Below are 23,572 nucleotides of genomic sequence, written 5' to 3'. Positions count from 1 at the left end.
TGTAATCTTTAAAAATCAAAGCTTTCTTTAATAGAGTTCAGAAATAGCTGGTTCTGTAGTTAATAGTGTATCTGGTCACTGAACTGCCAAATATATGCCGAGCTTAGTAGTTATACTGTGATTTGTTTTCCTGTAGTGGAAAGAGCAGGAATGGCTTTCATAAAAACTGGTTGTCATCTTTTAAAGAATGTATTGTTTTTCTTATTTGTGACTAACATGGCCTTTGGCATTCACAACTGGGACTTTCCATGAATACAATTCATTGGTGAAGTTGAATGTTCTGATATTTGTAGGAATTAGGATGGTGTCGTGCAAATACAGTGTTTTCTAGACAAAAACATCAAATTTCTTTGGGCTTGCAATGAGAATACTTCAGTTTGGAAGTCTAAATTTTATTTGATAGGCTAACGTTGTTATGTGCTTTCTTCTACGTGAGCTTCCTGCTGAAATTGGGATTAAGGTGTCAGTTCAATGATGCAATTCATAATGAACCCTGCTCAGTGTATTTGGAAGGCTCAAATGCATCTTGGCTTTTACCCAGCAAAATAGAGTTTGCTTGATTTTAAACCACCATAAGTGGTATTTGTAAGAAATTATTGCATAGATTTAGGTACTTGCAGATTATAACAAATTAATTATAAGTACATTGTTATAGCTTTCAAAAAAATTATTAAATTACCGTGTTCTGTTGTCATTATTCCAAATGAATGAATATATTATGTGCATCTGCTTTGTTCACTAATAGTATACAAGCAACTCCAAGTGATGCTGTGGCTATTATTCATTTCTACCAGCTGCTTGAGGTTAGGTTGTTATAAAGCTTTCAGTTAAGATACTGAAATCAAGGGCTGGATATTTGTCATGTTTAAGGATCTCTATCTTGATCTGCAGTCAAGTTCTATCTTTTAAATAAATATTGGCAATATAAGCTTTCCAATGAAATATTAGATGTCTGCCATAGTAAGCTTGAGGTGCGCATACTGAAAATAAAGTATTTTACATGTTTTGAATTATACAGTAGAGGTAGTGGGAAAGAGGGAGGAGGGTTACTTATGTTGTACTGTATTTGGAGAGGTTTATCTTGATTTCTGTGATCATGGGTGCAGGAAGCAGAGATATCTACTCGGATGTTTTAGAGAGTTTGTTTTAAATGGGTATTCTTCTTTCTTGACTCATTGTGGTTTTTGTGTGTGTTTTTTTTTTTTTTTTTTTTTTTAATCCTGTTAAATATTTTACATGAGATATAAAATGTTAACTTACAAATAATGATACTCTCATCTAGGGGGAGATTGTTGTCCCTGCTGAGTAGACTGCATAAAATAGGGGACATATAACACTTTTTGGAATGGAATTCCAGTAGTGCAGAGATTGTTTCACCTGTGGACTTAATAATAAAGGAATAATTTTAAATAAGTCAGTGTTCTGTTCATATGGATCGCCAGGTGAGAACAATGGGACTTAATGTTTAATAGTGACAAGTGATTGTTATGATGATGATAAAGAATTTGTGCTTCAATACCCATGAGAATCACAGAGGAAAAGGCACATTCAGGTTTGTTCCAAGGAAAACAATTGCAAAACAAAGAAAAAACACACAGGTATGATCAAAAATAGTTAAATATTAGGAGATAAATAGATGGGGAAGAGGATGGACTGGAAGAAATACCGAACTAGAAGACTGGCAGAGATGTGGACTAGAGGTATAGGCCTGCTATGGGACAGGAGATGCTTGTTTTAATTGTAATTAGCAATAGTGTGACTGGTAGCAGAGCTTACTTTTGTACATTTTACAAACATATGGGATTTTTTTTTTTTTAGCAAGAAGTTTTGCAGTGGTACAATGCTGTAGCCAAGAATTCTTCACATTTTTTTCATCAAAAAACTTTGATACTAACATAGAAATATAACCTAATAGTAATTACTGAACAGCCCTCTCTGCAGCATGTGATAAGGTAACTTATGAAATAAGATGGTCTTTGATTTAATACACATTATCTGTTATGACGTACACAAAATATGCAATATGATTAACTGCAGTGAGATGGCATATAATTGGATTTATTTAGATGGTTGTCCAGTGTTAATTAATTAAATTTTGTATTGGAATTCTGTTACAGGTTTCGCTGTGAGATTTGAATTTATTAATTTTATTTCAGGAATCAAGTTTTGGTGATGGTCATTGCTGACATGAGAGTCGCTGGCTAAAATCTGTGCTTGTTTATTGTTTTGCTTTAGTTCTCATTTCGTTAATTACGGCAGTGTGATAGCCTCATGAAATTACATTTAATGAAACTGTGTTCCTAATAATAGCATTACTTTAATTGGACATGAAACTTCTGTTTAAAAGTGTGACTGGAGGTGGTGTGGTGTGGAGATTAATATCTCAGTTGTTTAATAATTTATTTGGCTTTGCATTTGGTTAACCAGGCTTCATTCTTTATTTGCATAAGACTGACGTTATAATTTTGCAATGGAGATGAGAAGTATATTTTTCTGAAGAAAGCTTTGTGGAAAACTTTCAATTTTTGGAAAGCTTTATAGGAGTAAGATTTTTTTTTTTTTTTTGTGGCTGTTTCTTTTATTTGGGCTACACAGAAATTATTTTCATAATGTGTTTGAGCTCCAAATAAAGGACAACTAAATCAACAGAAGAGGCATCTGAAAGAAATATCAGCCAATGGCAGTGAATTTTAGAGGCTTTATGCACTGTATTGAGCCAGCCTACAGAATTCATTTTCATTTTCCTATCTTTTCCGTCCTGTTCCCCTGCTCCTCTCCCTTAGTATTGCTTTGAAGTATATAATGTGTTTGAACATACACCTTTTTGTGTAAGAGAATGAGGTGCTGGATATCAGTGTAGCAGGAAGAGCAGAAAATGGGGTTGGCCAGCTTCTTCGATTGGTGTTCTAAACATCTGGTGTGAAAGAAAGAAATCTGAAAAATGAACTAGCAAACAGCAGTGTGGATGAGTTTACTTAACATTATTGTATTGAAGTTGTTTAACTTTCTGTCTTATATATAGAAATGCCTGATTTATTTTTCTGTATTTCTAAATCTTTCTCCCTTCTCAATTTCTCTTGCCTTCTAAAAATCTCATTTACAAATTTTTAATTTTTTCCTGAATCCTCAGCTTGTATTGACACCAGTAAGGCCTTAATGGCTATTGACTATTAAAATATACCTCAGTTCAATTTTAAATACTCTGTTTTAGGATAAAATCTACTGAGTGAAATGAATACTCAGATTCCTTCCCTAATTCCTTCCCATAATTAATAATTTTGTCGTGTGCCTTCTGTGTGCCTTTTCAGTAACCACGGCTCACCTTAATACCAGTGTTTGACATTAGAAGCCTCTCTAGAGAGGAAGAAAATCATTCAGAAATGAGCTGGATAAAGGTTATTAAACCGATGCTTAAAATTCTAGTCCTGCACGTTTTCCTTTACCCCCTAATTAAATGCCAAGAACAGTAATGTGAAATTTTCAGTGTATGCATATAATGAATATACCTTTATCAAAGGAAAAATAGCTGGAGAGAAGTAAAACTTTATTTCCAGTACTCACATCCTCTTGCTTGTATGTATTCAAAATGTTGTACTTCGAAGATGGGGAAAGAAATCTTGGTGTCAAAAGTCATCTAAAACTACATCGTGAAGTCCATATGATTCTTTTCTAACTCTGTTTTGTGAGTCGGGTTTTTAGCTTAAGTCATCTTATTGACTTCAGTAGTACTATTTGTATGAGTAAAGGCAAAGTGCCTAAGTAAAGTTTGTAAGGTTGGGTCGATACTGTGTGCATACATCACCACTTACAAGCCTCTCATTTGTCATCTCTTGGAATACTGTGGAGTACTTGAGTATCAATATGAATGATATGTGGAACTGCTTATTTTCTTAATGACGGAGATCTTTGAAGTGCAGCTCACAGTGCCTGGGAGGTGGTTGTCCCCTTCTGCTCTGCTCTTGTGAGACCGAGCTGCAGTACTGCTTTCAGGTCTGGGCTCCAGCCTGAATGGAGCAGGTTTGGAGGAGGGCTGTGAGGGTGATCAGAGGGCTGCAGCACCTCTCCTGCAAAGGAAGAATGAGAGTGTTGGATTTCTTCAGGCAGGAGGGAGATCTTATGTAGTGGCCTTCCAGTGCTTCAAGGGGGCCTACAGGGAAGGTGAGGATGGAGTTGTTATCAGGGAGTGATAGGACAAGGGGTAATAGCTGTTCAGTACAAGAAGGTGTGTTTATATTAGATAATAGGAAGATATTATTTGTGCTGAGGAATTTACTCTAATTCTGAAGGAAAAGACTGCACACACCAGCATTTTGCTTTACCTTATTATCCCCACCTGTTTCTAAAGCTTCTAAAACACCATATATATTGGTGGGAAAAAAACTAAATTTTAATCAATAGAATTTAATGTGCTTAGTCCCATTCTCTTTACAAGTAGGAGATGCTGACATCTGCGAAGCAGTGATAATTTGCAGTGTTATTGTTCTCACTTGCAGTGTGTGATCCTGATGAGGTCAGGTCCTTTCAATTAGCAAAATGATGGTGTTAAATCCTTCATTATTATGCTCTTTTTGCCAGACTCTGCTGTCAATTTGTAGAATATTATATAAGTTGGCCATTAAAGCCTAATTCCTTCAGTAAAAATTTAACACAAACTTATTTTCCCAATTGAGAAAACCATCTGCATCTTCTTTCTAACCCATTTTCTCAACTTCATGTGTACCAAATTAATACTTTGTAAAAGTATAAAAGGTCTCTGGATCCTTGGTCTCTTGTGTGGCTTTTTCAATGAACTTTGCATAATCTTTTATTAAATGATTTAACTCTCAGAAGTGGTGCACAGCTAGTTCAACTTAGCTGAGTACAGGTGCTGTTTTGGATATTTAGTGCTTACTGGAAATTTTTCAAATAATTATAACATCTCTAAAAGCTTTAGAATCCCCAGAGTGCAGTTATACTGCACTATTACTTGTCCATGATAACCAATACTCTTTCCTCTTTTCAGGTAAGAAAACCAGGCTAACTTGTAACAACCATGGACCAATCAGTTAAATGGAGATCACTCACTGTTGGTACTTTTTCTGCCTACTCCATTCTGTAATACTGCAATGTAAAGAAAAAAAAAAAATTTATTATTAAATTTTGGGGAGTGTTAGTTGTTCTAATGCAGAGAACCATGTTTGATGATGAACAATTTATTCTCTGTCAGCCATTGGAAAGCTCTGAATGCATGTTTTATTTTTGAAAGAGAAGTTTTCTGTAAAATCTCTGGTGAGATGCTTTTTTCCGATGACATTAAAAAAAAAAAAAGCCACCAACAAAAAATGTCTGCTAGGTGCCTGCAATCACAAAATAAGCAGGATCTGAGTTCATATGGCTTGTCATCATATAAAAAGGGCTGTAGCTCCAGAAGTTAGTCTAGTCATATTCTTATTGTGCTTTTTTCTTCTATAATCTTTGTCCTTGCATTTCAGTTGTTTCTTGACCTCATCCTTCTGCTGCCCCTTCTCCACATCTCCATGCCCTAAAGTTTCCTTGCTTGTCTGCTATGATTCCTATATAATCTTCACCTCTGTTATTTTTGTCTTTGTGTCATTGTCGGTCTCTGACCATCAAATCTTTCTGACAGGCTGTTAATTCATTGTTGTTCTAAAAGGAAAAGAGGACAGTAAGAAAAGTTCCACTTGGAATAATGGAAAAATATCTGTGAGTAGGTGGTGTGCTGTTATGAAAAGAGAAATGGGAAAAAAGAAAAAAAGGCAAGAGCTATCACACTGGATCTATACCTAAAGGAGAATTTCTACAATCAAGATATTACTGCTTCCAATCTCAAAGACATGGAGGAGCAGACTGGCCAAAGAGATATTTTTGAATATCTTTGCAGTGGGATTTGGGTGAAATTAAAGCTTTTATTAGTACTGAATGGAGAAGAGAAAGGAAAATTAATATTGTGTACTGAGTCCATCAGTAGGTTTGTAGCAAATTTTTAAAAACCTTTAGTCAGAGAAAGAAGGAAGGAAGTTTGTTAGTTCTAATATTTTACAGAAATTTTGTGTTATTTTATGTGGCTTTTGATCTGGAACAAGTTAAGGTAATGCATAGACTTGAGGAGTGGAAGATAATACTGTCCTAACAGGGATCACGTTTTCAAATGCTACTCATGAGTCCATCTCTGATTATGTAGAATTGCTGCTTTTGTGGAGTTCTCGTAGTTTAAGTCCAGGAGCATGTCAGGAGAGTACAGTGGATCAGAGGGCAAGCAACCATAGGAGTAAGCTGCCATATGAACTTCCTCTTTCTGCTGAGATGCAGATATCTCTGATGATGCCAACTTCTATCCTGCATGTGCTTAATACTCTTCTTTTAACCTAACCAAATGCCTAGTCCAGAAGTTATTGAGAGAAATAGATGTCCAAATTATTATGAGTGAATCTATGTATTTGTAAGGGTGAAGAAATGTATTTCCCTTAATACACTAGGAATGCACTCAGCTGCAAGCAATCCTCTCCAGTCACCTCTTAGCTTGAAAACTTGTCAATTAACTGCTCTAAGAATGCTCCTTCCTGCACTTATTTTGATTACGTTCTTGGGTTTTGCCCCTGCTTCATCAGCGTGTGCTTTTGTTTCGTTGAAATGTAATTTTGAACATGACTCAATAAATACCAACTATACTATACACACCTGCTGATGTCCCCAGGAAACTGCTGTGATGTTATTGCTAGGGCTTCTTTACACTCCTGAGCTTCAAGTTGTTCTCTACAAAGATACATAATTATATATTGGTCCTGATTGTCAGCTCAGCTTTTACATTCACTAGTTTTTCTGAAACTTATGCTACTGTATAAAATTAAATTTACTGGTAAGCATCTTTTGTGATTTATGCCATGCTGCCATTTACTTTGGAGTGGTTCCCATTAAATGAATCTACACCTACTGGATTACCTATATTGAAATTTGTCTGAATCTTGTTAGCTTGTTAGTTGTCTTAGAACTCTTAATATCACATATTAAGCTTCAGGTTTGCTAATGCTGCTGCTTGTCTGTAGCAATTATATTATTTCAGTGCTTCTATTAAGCTTCTCATCTGCCTTTTGCAGTCTCAACTGAGGTGTGCTGTATTATTCCATTCTTATCAATCTGACATAGCAAGTTTAGTCCCCAAAGGCAAATTTTAGCCAGAATGACAGGTCTCCTTATTAAGAGACTGTTTTCAAAGAGCATAGAAAACAATTATAGAAAAAAAGTTGACAGTTAAAAAAATCTAGAGTTTTTGTTTGTTTTGTTTTTTCCCATAAGCATGGTATTTAGCAATAACCAATTGAAAATACCAAGTTAAACTCACACTCTACATGGATAAATCAGAAGAGGCAGGTCTTGTAGAATGTAGACTGTATATGTGTGCTGCTTTTGTATTCAATTAAAATGTTTTTCAAACTGATAAATTGGGCGGGAAAAATTTCAGGAGTCATGCTGGGTTTCCTTCCTAGTTTAACATCAATGAATATAAAAACTCAAATTTTATTTTCTTAACTGAGTATACAGAATTTTGTATACTGAACCTTAAACTTTAAAGGTTTATCTGTTCCTTCATTTTAAGAATAAATAGCTTGTTTCCTTTCTGCATGGAGCATATTGTAATCCCAATTTTTGAATCATCCTTTACCCAAGACTTTACACAAGTGTAGTTGCAATGTTCTGCCCTTCTTGTCATTATCATTTGGTGCAGCAGGAAAGGTGCCATTTTTACTACTGCTTTTTGTTTGTTTAAATTTGCATCCTTTGCTTAGAATCAGCTTACAAGGTGCACAAGAATTGAGAGAACCTGTCCTGCTTTTCAGTATTTGTTCGAATGTGTGCCTATATTCATATTGTTTTGCTTTGTGATCAAATGAAGAAGGAACACCTACACTGCACTGTCACTGCTGTTGGTATCATAGGAATGTTGAAGATGAAAAACTGAGAAGTAGCTTTTCTTGAAAAGCATATTACTTATACAATGTAAAATTTGAGAAAAGCTCTGATCTTGCAAGAAGTGTTTATTTTTGTTGCACTGGTATTAATTTTCAATGTTCTGTCTGCTTTCACATTCAAACTAAGAAGCAGCTCTCCTTAGTAATTCTCTGCTTCCTACTAGATATTCGTTGGATTAACAGAAGGTGTTTAATTGCAACCAAAGCCTATCTGCCTTGTTCTAAAGTAGTTTTTTATTATATCTTGTTCCTTGTTAGCGTTAAGGAAAAAAAAAAGCTGCAAATATTGATTATAAAACATCAATAAAGTGATCTCTTAATATGATGAGTGAGAGGTAAAGTAATGAAGTACAGAGGTGTGGTACAGTTCTCATAACTACACTTCCAATTTTGCTCAATTCTTAAAGAAAGGAAGATGATGCACACAACTATATGTTGTGCATCTTTCACAGTAACCATCAGGTGTAAATACCTCATGTGTTTTCCTTAATATGGATTAAGGCATACAGAGTAAATCAGTTTAAAACAGTACTGAATCATTTTTATAAAATGCTTGTCCTTTTAATTTTTATTGTTAAATACAGCGTGCACCATGCACTGACTGCTTGTCTCCCTTCCTTGGATGGCAATGGTAATGTTAAATTAATAGGCATTTCGGACAAGATATGGAGTCACATTTACATAATTAGTGTGCACAGTTGCTTTGAGCTTTTTTTGCAAAGGAAACCTGTTAGTAATGAAGGTCTGTTCTGGTCATGTAGAGAACATCTTAGCCTTCTAATAATTTTAATTCCTTTACCTTCCTTCCCCTTTCCATCTTTCAGTGTAATAAAGTCCATTTGGTTACAGAGATAGTGTTCCATTAAAATTAGCTGTTTTAAAACTACAACTATGACTGTTACTTGTATCCAGTTTTGGTAAAGCAACAAATTAATTTAATTTTCAAAATCAGTATGTTTCTACCAACCTGTCTCATGTGAGTACTACAGAGATTCTCTTCAAGTAGTTTCAGGAATCTTCTTCCTCTCCCAGTGTGTAGCAGTGGAATTGAAGCAACCTAATGCTTATGGCAGAGTGGGAGTGTAGAAGTCCTATGTTAGGCAACGGGGATGTCAGCTAGTTTTAAAACCATTGGTTATAGCAAGTAATTGAGGGAAAAGATAAACTAAAAAGGGAATTACAATTTTATTTTCCTCAAAGCATAATTTAATGGAATATCAAATCATACCTGTTCTTTGAAAGTAATGTTAAAGCTTTGTATTGTACTGCTTGCCAAGAAGTACTGAGTATGGTTGTTTTGTGTATTACAGGTTACTTACCCAAATAACACATGAGAAGTCAAGCCACGAGGAATTGTTGAAAGGAAAGATGTAAGTTTTGACTATCGTGTTATTTACTTCCTGGTTTCTGAGCACTTATCCTGATGGATTTCAACTTTCAGATTTTACTCTGAATGTAAAAAAAAAAAAAAAACAACAAAAAAACAATGCTTTTTTTTTTAAGACTGAAAATATTTTAAAAACTCTTTGGGCATAAGATGTTTAAGATAGATCAAATACTGCACTCTGCAGTACCTCTCTGAGTACAATTCAAATTCCACGATATTGTGAAGTATTTATGACGTTCTTATGAAGAAAGTGATAAAAGTAGGCTATGTTATCTTTCTTTGTTTCTGTCTTTATCGCTCAAATAAATAACTCTAAAATATCTGTTGTTTTGCTGCCTCACAAGAGTTTAACGATGGTTTTCATTGTGTAAGCTGCTAGTAGGCCAGAGATATATCTTGTATGAGGTTATGAAATATTGAGTTTATTACCCTATTAAAATTCTTTTTAAATGTCCAAGTTTCTAATTTGTACTAGGAAACTTAATTTAGGAGCATCTTCACAATGTAGTAGATATTTTTCTCTTTGAGCATCAAGAATCAGATTTAAAAAAAAAAAAAGTCCTTTGGAGGTTAGTGCTGAGGATGGAGGGAGGTTAATCAGAAAGTGCTTTGCCTTTATGAGAAATTTAAATGTTACATTCCTCACCAAAATTAATAGTTTTGATGCTTATGTCTCAGCAGAGATCTAGTGATACTAGTTCTGACAGTAGATAATGAAGAGCTAAATATGGTGGCTGTGTGACAAATACAGAAATTTTTGTCAATAGTCATCTAGCAGCATAGGAAAAGAAACAACTGAGAGCTTTTTACATCCCAGAATGAATTTTGTTTGAAACAAATAATAGTAGTTGATGTCTGCATTGTATCTGAGTACATGGAACACTCACCAGATTCTCTTTGTTACTATAACTGCAGCAGTGCTTACACTTGCAATCCATGTTGGTGTTATTATTTTCAAAGATGCTTGCCTGCCCCTGTATTGTTTCAGTGCTTGAGGTTCTTGTATAGCTATGCCTATACAGGTCTATATTAGATGTTAGAAATCTACGTGCCAAAAACCTTGTTAAAACAGTTTTGAATTGCTTATTTAAAAAAAAAAAAAAGTTTGAGAGGGATGATGCTATCAGTAATAAAACAGATTTAGTCATTGAATTTTCAAGATATAAATATCAAAAGCCTTGATTGTGTTACATGTTCATTTAGAATGTAAGTCATTGATTTATTCAGCCTCTTAAATGTTAGTCTTCTCAAGTGAGCGGGTTACTCTTTGAGCAAATGTTTAAATATACTAGTCTTGATTTCTTACAACCTCAGAGGAAAGAGAGGAAAGAATTTTGCTCTGTAATGTGAAGAAGAATGCAAACTAACTTAAATTTAAGTATTGATGTAAGAGGAGTTAATATTGGGAAACTGAATGTCTTTCATGTGCTCCAAATGTGGGTTTCAGGACAGTTAATTTCAGAATGGCATATCTCAGCAGATGTGCAGAATTTATAATAGAACTCATCTTCACTACAAGCCATAATATATAGTTAGATAAAAATTCTAGAAATGCTGTCAAGAAGAGGTGGAAAAAATCTCAGTGCAAATCAATAACAATTTAGCTGCATTGTATTCTGCAGTTCGTAATTTTTCAATGAATAGACAAAAATGTTTTACATATGATTGTAATTTCTTTTTATATTGATTCATCTTAATAGTTCTTTCCAGTTATTAGCATTGCTATTATTTGTCTGACAGTACCACCTAGTGAATGTGGCTGTTGCCATAAGCCCTAGTGTTAATTTCTGCTTGCATATGCAACACACCCTGCCATTAATACCAAAAGTGAGACAGAATATTATCTCCCTTCTACAGATGATTTGCTTAATGTATTTACCTGAGCTTCTGGGCAAAACTGAACAGTTCATGCTAGAACCTCTGCTGCCACAACTACTCTGTCACTGGGATTGCATTAGTAGATTTGAAGCCATTTAGATTAAATATTTGTAAGCTGCAAAACCATCTCTGGCTTTCAGTTGTAGGTATGCTCTATTATAATATGCCTCTAAGGTGTAACGTCTTCTGTCATCAACCTTGTGTTGTTAAGAGGTGAAGAGGTAAGAGTCTTTCAAGTTAGTTTTTATCTTCCACCATCCGTTCAAAACAACTCGTGTATTTGGATAGGTAGAAGCTGTAGGAGGTTCATGTATTCAGGACCTCTTGCATTAAACTCCAAAAAAAAAAAAAGTTGAGTGGATAGGTCAGGAGCTGCTGTAGAAGCCTTGCTCCTAATTGTTGGAATATCTCTTATTTCCATCTTCTCAAGCTTCTTTCTGATGTTTCTTTTCCCGCTGATTTTGCTTGTGAATCCAGTTGCTCTTCTCTTTATCAGGTCCAGAAGTCTGTCTTCTTTTAGGCTTGTGAATTCGTAAGAGTGTGTAATGAGACAATAAACTTATATGGAAGGACAATCTCTTTGTAAATTTAAAAGCTCCTCAGAAAATTACTGATTTTTTCATTCATCAGCATCAAAACTGTCAAAAATTGCTCTGAACAAAAGGAAAATATGTATAGCTCATATGCTCTATTACATATTGTTTGGTATACTTAGCTCCTAGGGGTGATCTTCAAGTGGACATCTTTGTTGTTCAGTTGGATAACTATCTACAGCTCTCCTACTTAGTAATTGTATTTGTGGTATTAAGTAGCCTGTTTCTTTCTTTATGTCCCCAATTCTGTCTCTCTGCTCATCCACATACAGATTTTTGTTCTAACGTCATTCAAGTTGTTGAATTAAAAGCACTGCTGATAAAAGTAGGATATAATAATAAAGAATGTTCTGATTCTCCAAGTCACTGCTGTGCTCCCCTGAATTTTACTGATGCAAATAATTGTGTCTTGATGTTGAAGGGCATATATCATGTGCTACCTGAAACAATAGATTATTTTGGTTTGCTCAATTTGTGTATTTTTAATATTGTTTAATATAGGTAGTGTTGAGTGAGCACATATACTCTTAGGGGTGACACAAATTAATTCCACTCCCGTCATGAAATTTCTCCATGGATTTATCACAAATTGCTGCAGCTGTGAGTGATTCCACTCTCATGAGAAGCCTGAGATTAAATTCCGTCACTACTGTACTATTTTTAATTAATTTAACCTCCAAACGAATCATTTCCCAGTGCCTGTTTCTCTCTCTTTGGTCAGTAGATTACTTAGATAATGTCAAATTAATTAGTTAATGCAGTTAATGTTTAAAAGCTTTATAAAAGTGATAAGAATTCTGGAACCACTATGTTTTTAACTGGGGCTCGTGTTTTTAACTGAAAGCAGAAGTTGCATTTTCACGTTAGTGGCTTGACTACTACTATTGATTTTAATATGGAACATGCTCAGCTACAACAGCAAGGGTGAAAGTTTAAAAACTGTAGCACCACTTGCTCAATCCTGAAGTGATATACATATATATTCTAACAATTTGGAGAATAACAAAGGAAAATAGGAATAAATGACAGAGAGAAAAGACTCTAACTGCACTGCATGTTAAGGAAGAAACATCCTATTTCATTCACAACAGGAGTTGGGTGTCTCAAAAATATTTTGAGGTTTTTAAATGGTGGTTGAATTTCTCAGTATTATCTCCTTGAAAAAAGTGTAGGTCAAGTTATGGAGTGTAGCAAAAACTAGCCGAATCTATATTATGTCTTTCTAGTAGTATCTGTGTTCTGGAGCAGAATGATTACAACCTGGTATTGATGCAATACAGAAGATGTCTACCCGGGAGTTTCATATGTCAGCAAATCAGTAACTGCAGGAAAGACAGAGTGCAAGTACCTCTGCTTTTGGCGGTTTAATTATGCTTTACTTTAAACAGATGTCTCCTCTAAAACAAGTAGTCTTTCATATACCTATATAGTTGGCTTTGCCTACTGCGATGGCTGGACCCTAGGGATTGTAACACAGACACAGTAGATTACTGGATCCCTTCAAAGAAGCCCGAACTGAGTCTGAGTGCTGGGAGGAAAAAAAAAAAAAAAAAAAAAGATGAGGCATGAAAAAGAAAGACTGAAACTCCTCCTTAAGCAGGGAGTGTTGGAAAAGGTGATCTCGGGAAGTCCTGTCCAACTTCAACCATTCTGTGATTCTGTGAAAACTACTACTTTGTGAAAAGAAACATTTCTAAAGGCTGTTTTCCTTTTGCACTGTCCAGTTAATATCCATACGATCTCCAAAAGCTATAAAATATGTGGATAATTATACTTTCTGCTGTTACCTTTACATGAAAATATTGCTTGTGTGAGTTATTTTAATTTCTGGGAAGATGCCAAACTTAAAATACATGTCAGAAGCAAAATTTTTCTATGTCTCTTAAGTGTTTAAATTAAGCATAATAGAATAGGCGTTCTCTCTGGTAAATTTGCAGTACTCTGAGGACCCTCAAGATTAATTTTGTGCAAAATGATTATCTCCACCATCAGCAGTGCGCTTAACTATCTAAGTATTTTGCATTAGCAAAACCAGGGTAATGAAACATAATGCAGACTGATTTTAATAGAGAAAATAGTGTCTGGAAATTTCCACGATAACAGGTTACTTCTGGGTTATAAATAACAAGAAAACAAGTGGAAGTGTGATAACCTAAGAGCTCTATTTGCTAATCCCCACTAAGGAATAAGAAAATTGAGAGGAGGGGGAAAGACACAAACAGACAGAAAATGTACTTCAGCAGTGCAGGTTAGTTGCTTTTGTATATAGATCATCTTAAATTGAGAACCATAACCCTGATAGGTGTTGCAGAACTAGAGATATATATTCATGTTTGCACCAGAGTTTACTTTTGACAAACCATTTGGGTATAAACTAATTGCTTATACATTGCACTTTGAAGCTGGAAGCTGTGAGATCCTTTGTTCTTCTAAATATCTTACAAACCTTTCTCTGAACCTGTCCTGTAATAAATATTGGTCTTAAATCTCTTCTGTTGTTTGCAACTGATAGACTCCTAAGTTGCTTTGCTACAAGTCCCTGTGTGTACAGCTTAATGTTTTACTGTATATTTTTATCCTATTTGCTTTTTCCAGACTTCAGAACTATTTGATTTTATATAAACTGATTATCATCTCTATTGACAGAGTTGACCAATAGATCAATTCAAAAACTTTTATTAAAAATAAAAATAAATTTCAATCTGATAAGTCTCCTTTCAACAATATTTATACTCTTTGAGCTGTCGACTTACCCATACAGGAGTTTGCCCTGTCCCTTTCTCTGTAAAGCTGTTAGGTCTTCATCTCATGGGAAAAGCAAAGTGCTTATGCAAGTGATTATAAGGAGATGGGATAGAAGGACTCTCTGTTCTACTGGAATATAGGTAATGAAGAGAAGACAGCCTCCCCTCCCCCCCCCTTTTTTTTTTTTCTTTTTTTACACTAGCTAGTTAGTTGGTTCTTTAGAAACATAAAATGTTTTGAGGAAGTTTTGATGAACTGTTATCTGGGATCATATATTCGGTACTCATGTTCCCACTAGATAACCTGAGTCTTTGTCTATAAATGTGTGAGAAAACTGCATGTTGTTAAATTAGTTTTAAATCTAAGGAATTATTTGAATAAAATGTGTTTGTTTGTTTTTTTTTTTAAGTCAGATATAAATGGCAAAAACGCTGAAGATGTTCAAATAAGAGACAGCAGCAACTATTTAAATGATTAATACATAGGTAATGGAATTATTTAGAGTGGCTGAATCCTTGCCAATTAAATGGGTGTCAGAACAGATAATGGTTAACATGATTGGAAAAAAAGTAATTCCTTTAAAATACAGTGGCTCATCTAAAGCAATTATGTATACAAACAAGTCAGTGCCAATTTTCGAAAACTATCTCCTGTTACGCTGCATTTAATTAAACTGGTTTAATGTTTATGCCATTGCTTACATGAATGCGGGAAGCTCTGCAATTGTAGAGCTTTGTGGTGGAGCATGATGTTGATGTTCTCTAATGATGACAATAATTTTAATGAAACCTTTAAGTCTACTTCATATTTTAAAGTAACAAAAATAGTTAAAAACTATACTCTGCAGTTTGCAGTACATGAAAAGGCTGCTGTGAAAGTGAGGCATACGTTTTCTCTGAGCATTCTTTGAGTGTTTGGGTGAAGTAAGTTCTAAACTCAGTTGTTTGTGCAATATTTGTACATTGACAAGTTATGATTACTTTTTATTTCTGTATTGAATGGAATTGTGTTCAATTTCTTGCTAACTTGCTGTGTGAAGTGACCTACATATATTTAGTCATGAGTGTTGAACTGATTAGTGTGAAGAAGCCAGGTAAAGAGAGAGGATGAATCTTTTGTGCTTAGAGATTTTAATTGTCTTGGTATCTTTCTAGTCTTACAACCAAGAATGCAGAATTTGCTATTTTGAATGCTTCTCTCTTATAATACTTAATGGAATCTGCTAAGATAAAATCTGTGGTGATTGCCTCTATCATCAGTGAATTTATTCTCACAACTTATTCTCAGTGATGAAATTCCCAATCTGCTTAGGTAATTTTTGAGCCTCTGGAAAAAATACATTCCAGTTCTTGAAAACCCACGTTGCTAGAACAGGATTTTCAAGTTTCAGATGGTAAAGGTAGTGCAGAAACTCAAAATACTGAGTGCTGTGTCACCAGTTGGGGAAAATCTTCACTAATGCTTCATTTGCATAAGCACTTTGCATGTTGTAGGGGATATCATTTGAGGTGTGTACTCTATTGGTTCTATGTGAGGCCAGTCCTGCTGCAGTTTGTGTTGAATACTTTGTGGCATATTGTTTGTATCTGACCTTAGTTTGTATAGTTCAGATGCTTGAACACATGATCTGACGCGCAATAATGTTGCTTGTTATTCATTTCTTCTGTCATTGTTCTTACATGTAGCAGAAATGCTAAGTCAGGGCTTGAAGCAATGATGGAGCACCTGGTGGGAATGCAGGGCCAAGCCAGGGGAGCTCAGCTGCAAGCAATGTACCTGAGCGACCTGAAAGGCTGGAGCCAGGATCCACTCCTTGCCAAACCTCATTTAAGGGCAGTGGAGGTGAAGGTATCTCTCTGAAGATCCCTGCATACCCTGGGCCTTCTAGAAGTAAGCAGCTTTTCTTTGTTTCTGTATCCACTGCTCTGCATTTGGGCTTATCCTCACTTGTTGTGGCCTAGGGCTTTGCTATCCTTGCTGCGCTTTCCATCACATTATGATGTTACACTGTTGCGTTCTAGTGTTACATACATTTTTTCTATCTTAGTGCTTATTTTTTACACTATTGCATTTTAGGGAGATACTAAAGTGTCTTTAGCTTTTTGAAAATAAACATATTTTTATCTGGTTCAGAAAATGTATCTCCATTTGGTTTTTGTGCTAGTTTTATCCAATCATTATTCTTCATGGCAAGCAGTGAATTTACTGCATTTTCTAACATGTTACACTTCCTTGACCTGAATTTTGATTAATTACACTGAATGGTAATACCAGTGTTTCTAGTACTCAAGCTCTTTGTTATATCAACAGAAAGCATAAAATGTCAGATTAACCATTCAGAAGAAAGAAAAACCCACTGAAGTGTTCCAGAAGGGAGAATAATGACCTTACAGAATCAGACAAAATCATGTACGATACCATGAGACCTATATATAGGCAATATAGTGTATTAGTGCTGATGTTCAGAAACACTGTGTAAATTTCTCAGCCCTATATAAGGCATAAGAAAAAATAACATTATAGAATAACTTGTAATTTTTTTCTCCGCCTAACAGCAACTCTATTATACCCTCAGGTATAATAAAACAAGTATTTGACATATTCTGTGGACTGTGGAGTGCAATCAGATTATTTTCTTACACCAGAGGACTGCGTTTACAAGCTACTGCAAGATATTGCTTCTCTGATTTTTCTCTGGCCTTTTGGACTATGTCCACAACTCAGCAGGATTAGTGGGAGCCATGCTTTCCTCTATAGCGAGTGCAAGCGAAGCTAAGTGGCACAGAAACAAGTTCAGAAAGCTGCAAGAGTTAATTGCACACCATTGTTATTAACACAATTCAGTGTCTTTAGTCTGCTGCATTTACTATAACTGGTTAGGGAAATAAATAATTTTATACTGTGATTTGTAAATACATTAACAATAACTTCTGGAATGATATTTTCAGCAGTTACCTGCTTTTATACCAATTGTGAAAATACAGATTACACCACACTAAAGGAACTTTAGTATTTATGAAGAACAAAAAGTGTTTGAGCTCTTAATAGCTGTAACTTGATTGCGCTGGCAGTAAATGGGGATATTCTGAGAATAATGTAGAATTAGAAACTAGGCAGGAGCAGAAATTGCTGGCGGGTTATTTTTCTCATAGCAAGAGTTGTCTGTTTCCATTTTGTTTGCTTTGTTTCTACATACGTAAAATACATTGAAGTTTGGGATATGGTGGATTGCCTTTTATTTGAATTTTTGCAATTCAGGCCACCAGTTAAAGGTAAGCAGTCTTTAAAAGCTTATTTAGCTTTAGTAGCCTTCACAGGGACGTTAAAAGAAGTCTTGTCAGCACCTTTGCTGTGTTCAAGTGCTGACACGAAGCTTGAGCTAAATCAAATATGGATTATTTTTTCTTTCAAAAAATGCTGTTCTCTTGTTTCTATTGTACTTTGATCATTATAGTCAAATAGATTCAAGCATATTCTTTTTCAGTGAGTTACTAATTTTTCTTTCAGATATGGTGAGTTCAGTTAGGCTATATAGTAAAAGATGGACTGAGTAACTTTTCTCTCTGTCCAGTGAATCTACCAAAGTACTTTAGACCCTCCTCATTCTGCACTGTGCATTGAAATCTTCAGTTTCCTTTACTGTCTTGATGCCAGTGCAGATGCCTCACCTTCTTTATTGAGTATGTCAATACTGTCGCACAGGACCTGGAATTCTGTGATCTCTGAGATCCATTCCATCCCAAGCCATTCTATGTTTCTATTATTCTAAGTAGGACAACAGTTTGTCCAGTGACACTGTAGAATTTCTTAATTCCAATCTTTGAAGGATTTTTCCTCATGTAATCAGAATTTTTCTTGCTACATCTTGTCTGTTGCTTTTGGTTTGTCTCTTTTCACATCAAAGTTGTGCAGTTGCTTATTGTTGTTATCATGACCACATGAAGGAATACATAAGAGTAGAATACTGTTAATTTGCACAGATTATTCTGTTCCTGTAAATTTTGCAGTATAAGGTAAATATCAGCCGAGATACCAAGTACGACCTAGTTTGTTAATTGAATCATGAACTTTGCTAAGTTACCCTACCTCAGGAAGAAATGCAAGGCATGGATTTATTCTTGTCTATTTTCAACTTGTATTTGAAATGATATCATGTAACTTTTGAGCAGTTTTTCAGTATCTGACAGGCCAAGATCTATCTTTCCTTCAATTTCAATGGGCTTTCACTGAAGCCTCCATTGGTATAAACTTCTTTGTTCTGATTATTCTTGATCCCATGTTTTTTTGTATGTATCTTCAGGAGTGTATGCCTTTTCTTCCCTTGCCTTCCTGCTGTGTTTTCTCAGATAATTTTAGTATATTTGTGTGCCAAAATTATAAGCAGTACTCATTTACTGTAAGTGTTATCTCAATGATTCTTATTTTCTCTCTTAATCTGAAGTGAGCAAATGAACAGTCTGGTATTAGTTGAAACGGAACAGATGTTTTTAATTGATGATGCTTGTTAGCATCTGAGTAGAAGTTGACAGTATGTAGGCAGATAGGTTCTACTGATGAATTCTAACCAATGTACAAACTCCATCTATCAGCCTGGATAAATTAGTATGATTTTTTTGTGTGTTCATTCTCTACCTGTTGAAACCTTCTGATACGCTGCCTCACTACAAGGTATCACTCCATCTGCAAACATGATGGAAAACAATAACAGCAAAGAAAATGTTTCCCTTATGGCAGTAACTTCTGTTTTTTTTCATTTAGCAGCCATTTTCTGACAGGTCACAGAACTTTCAAGTTCCTTATGCGCTTTTTTCAAATGATTCCACGTGATCCATGCAAGGCATCTGGAGGTGTTTATGCTTTTTTTTCTTCTTTGTTAAAGTGTTCCCTTAGAGGAATTGCTGCCTTACTCTAAGTGACGCTTCTACTTGGTTTACTCTGTATGGAATTACAGAGACTGGGGAGGGATTTGGGAGATATCAGTACTGCTAATTTTTCAACAGCAACAAAAAATTGTGTTATCTCAAGTATTCCATATGTATGCAGACTTGAAAGCAAAAAAATATAGTACAGTTTCTTGTAGTATGTGGGCTCTTAGAAGCATCTATTTTAAAAATAGTAAATATTTATCAAGTCAAAAGCCTTGAAAAACATTAACATACAAATAAAACTAATCTCCTAAAATCTGATACTTAAAAATGTATATTTATCTGAAATAGTCTTCAAAGTTGTATAGAAATGAGTTATTCTTGACCTTTGAGATGTCAACTTGGAAAACCAACCATGAGAATATCTGTGAAAGATTTTCTTTGCTTTGACATAATTTTAACAAGATGGAGGGAATGTCACTGCCAGTAGCAATAGGCCTCCACTCTGTCTTTAAGATAAGTAAGAAGACAGTGCTATTTAGAGTAGTTTTATATATTGTTTAAAGGAAGCTTGACTTTCCCATATTTATTTTTATATTGGGCTCCCATTAAAGGCTACCAGTAAGGATTTGAATTTTATGAATATACGCGAGTGGGCAAATGGCAAGATGGTGCTTCAAAAAACAAACAAACAAAAGATATTAAAAATATTAGTAATAAACTGTTTTTTTTACCAACAGATTTTTTTATCATGGTTCTCAGGCTTTTGTGACACAGGAAACTCTTGAATGGTATTGAAAAATGCATTAGTCTATATGACATTTTTTGCTGTTTTGCCTTGCTATACAAGAGAACAAACAGGAGGTATTTGAAGCTTATTTTTGAGACAGTTTTTTGCTTTCCTTAGGGAACACAGGAAATGCTTTTAGGCTGATGTCTCTTTGAAACCCTAATTTTCAGCGTTCAAATAGTAAAGAAATCCATCCTATTTATGAGAGATGCATCTAGGCCAATGCTACTTTTCTTCTCAAAGCGAGTTTCTCTAGTCTGAAGAGATGTGCGACACTGGTATGGTGGTTTCAGGACTGACTTTCAGTTGTAAATTTCCAGCATCAGCTTGAACAGGGTCACAATAGGGGTTTGAAAATTAGAGCAACATTTAAAGAAAAGCAGACTGCTGTGTCCATATATAACAATTCAAAATACGTGCAATAGCCAAAGCTAAGAAATCAGCAGTATTCTAAAGGCCGAAAAGATGCACCTTCTGAATTTTAATATAGTAGGTTTATGTATCTCATAAGATTACTGGCTTGGAGGTTTGTTTTTTAAAATGGATAGAAATAACTTGTAAACTCTGCCTATGGCCACAGATATGTTAAAATCCTATTTGGTAAATCGATTTCAGTGCTTTGGGTGAAGGCATGTAAGTGATTCCAGGTTAAGAGTTTGGCTGATTTCCATTGCCATGCCTTGGGCTAAAAGCTTTCGTCATCTTTTAAAAAAATCTATCTGTGGGTCCTTTTCAAAAATGAGCAAACTAAGTAAATCCAATGTAGACATAATTTGATTTGTGAATTATTCATTTATCCTTGAATAAGAGAAATGCTAATTGTTAGTGAGAAGGTTCCCTAGGCGAGATGGCCAACTATGGGCCATCATTCTTTTATTTGTGAATTTAAATACCTATCACCTTTAGAAGATGGAAAAAAAAAATAATACGAAAAGTGGTAAGTATATTAGGAAAATAACTCAATCGTGATATAACAAAATGTGTAATGAAAATTCACTGAGCAATAAAATATATATTGCAACACAGTTTTATTTAAGAGAGCTGACACATGATATCATGGAAAAATGAAATAGCAGCATTTTGTGATACTGATAAACAACTCCCTTTGAGAAACCTGAAGCATCTCATTATATGGGATTATTACTTCCACAGTATTGAAATACACATTTTTACCACTTTCCTTTTTTTCTTAGACACTGCAGCTGTCAGACTGGTTTAAGCATATCAGTCGTATACCTGTAAAATTAAATGCTTAAATGTTTGCTTGAAATCCATGGTGTAATAATTATGTAACAATCATCTTTGAAACATTTGAACTGAGAGAAATGGTAATTAAAGCATGGAATCAGAACACAAAGGCTGTGGTGTTGGTCTTGCATCACTCAGCCACACTGTAGGAGATGACATGCTATTCAGAAAAGCTTTGGGTACCTTAGTACCAAGAGGTAATAAGGTTTGCTGAATATCTTGACAGAAAACTACAGTAAATGACATAGATGGTGTAACATTTCACTGAGCATCTGTCAGAGAGAATACTTCCATGCCAAATGGGTACTATATTTTTATCTCATCTCAATTAATAGTAGCGTGTTTTCTTCTTACTAACTTGAGAGAGAAATTTTGAAACCTGGCTTTCAAAGGATTAAATGATTTTGTCTTTTTTTTTTTAATGAATGTCAACCAAATAGGTTGGCTTTGGGAAATTATCAAGCATTCGTATTTTGCAATTGAACACACTGCTCTTTAGAGTGTAGTAAATCAGATATTTAGATATTTAGATATATAATGATGTCCTATACCACGTGGTTTTCTAGGTGCATACCGATCTCAAGAAACTCATGCGTGTGGGCTTCTGAAGTTTTTGCTGTGATTTCACATGTGAGATATTCCAAGATATCAACATGTCTCTTCTAAAAAATCTATTCATTAACTGATTCTCATTTTTGTATATCTTGTTGGAAAATGCTAATTACTTAGTAGAAGTCAACAAAATAAGGAAGACAAAATCAATGTCTCTCCAACTGCACCACTATAAGTCTTGCACAGGTTCACTGAAGGGCAAATTAGACATTAGGTTAAGTGTGCATGTCATGAGAATACTTCAAAAATGTGATTATCAAAGTTCTGTAAAACCTCAAATTATTCATTGTTGCTGATGGAGTTGAAGAGTCGCAGAGTATCTGCTTGCCAAGACTTAGATATGTCTAGCGAAAGTTACAAGAACTTTTACCTGCTTACCTGCTGTGCTATTCCCGTAGAAAATACAGCATGAATGCTGAACAACTGCAACAGTTAAAAATACATAAACATGTAAAAGAAAGAAAAATTACCCTGTATTTTTTTTACAGAGCAAAATCTTGAGGTTTGAATTTTAGACATTCTACATCTGCAATTGGACAGAGAGAGAGCTGGTTTGAAAGACAGTTTGCTTTCCTTCAGTTCAGAGATGAATTGGAGCTGATTTCTTGACCTCCCATTGTCTTCTGAAAGCCAGTGCAGGTAGAAGACTTAAAAGGAGTGGTGAAGTGGTAGCTTTTTCCTGGTTCACTAGTTTGCTCACGTGATCTGTAGGATGTACGCTTCCCCATTTGTTCAGTGTTCTTAATGTAGGTAATTTGTAGTGGAAAGGTAAAGTGGTGCTTTACTAGCATTGCTGCTATTCATTATAGTAGTAAAGGTACTTTATAAATAAACAACCACCAGGACATTCAAGCAGTTCATAGTGTCTTGCATAGAACCTAGTTACTAAAGAGCAACTGATTCTTTGACTTGCTGTATTTTGCTAGTAATTTATAGGAGAAATTTGGAAATTTAATCCAGTGTTGTTCCAGCCTCCCAGTCTTTCTCATCTCATCTTTGCTTATCATATGATCTCTGCTCTACTCATCTTTGGAATGTGTGATGGATATGCAATGAGTTCAGAGTGATTGTCAGGCTTTGAGCTTATTTTGGATAAATATCATGCTTTCCAACACTTCAAATTATTTTTTTCAAACTACAAATAACAGCAATAAAAAGGCTCATTAAGTAGTTTGCAAATGCATAGCACTAGATCATGCTGACTTGCTACCCACAGGATGTCATTTTCATCTAAAACTAGCTAGGAGTCTTGAGTAAATTACAATTTTTTCTTCTTTATTTTAATTAATATAGTCCATATTTAATGTGTCTCACCATGGCTTTGCCATGAAATGACCTCTTTAATACACTGTGCTACTGGTAAAGAAGTTCAGTTCTTCACAGGACGTCTGCCTTAGGAACATGCTTTTAATTTGCTCATTTTCATTCTCTTGTTCATGAGTAATAGACTTCTGAAATATTTGGTATTTTTAACAATGTGCTTTTCT

At 34.9% G+C, this 23,572-nt stretch overlaps 1 protein-coding gene across 8 annotated transcripts in view; it reads left to right on the top strand.

Annotated features, from left to right (window-relative positions):
• FHIT (fragile histidine triad diadenosine triphosphatase) overlaps positions 1–23,572 on the top strand; it is a 512,252-nt gene that overhangs the window by 48,475 nt on the left and 440,205 nt on the right. For 5 of the 8 annotated variants that reach the window (XM_031555606.2, XM_085235680.1, XM_085235679.1 and 2 more), the window contains exon 2: positions 9,278–9,337. The gene's annotated coding sequence lies outside the window, so the exon portion shown is untranslated. Of the gene's footprint in view, positions 1–5,031; positions 5,066–9,277; positions 9,338–23,572 lie in introns of those variants that run through there. The other 3 variants (XM_019620176.2, XM_085235678.1, XM_085235677.1) reach the window with 3 other exon arrangements.

This window comes from Meleagris gallopavo, chromosome 14 (assembly GCF_905368555.1).
Source record: "Meleagris gallopavo chromosome 14, MGAL_WU_HG_1.1, whole genome shotgun sequence".
NCBI lineage: Eukaryota > Metazoa > Chordata > Aves > Galliformes > Phasianidae > Meleagris > Meleagris gallopavo.
Note: the sequence above shows the minus strand (reverse complement) of the source record. Positions and strands in the feature narration are given on the sequence as shown.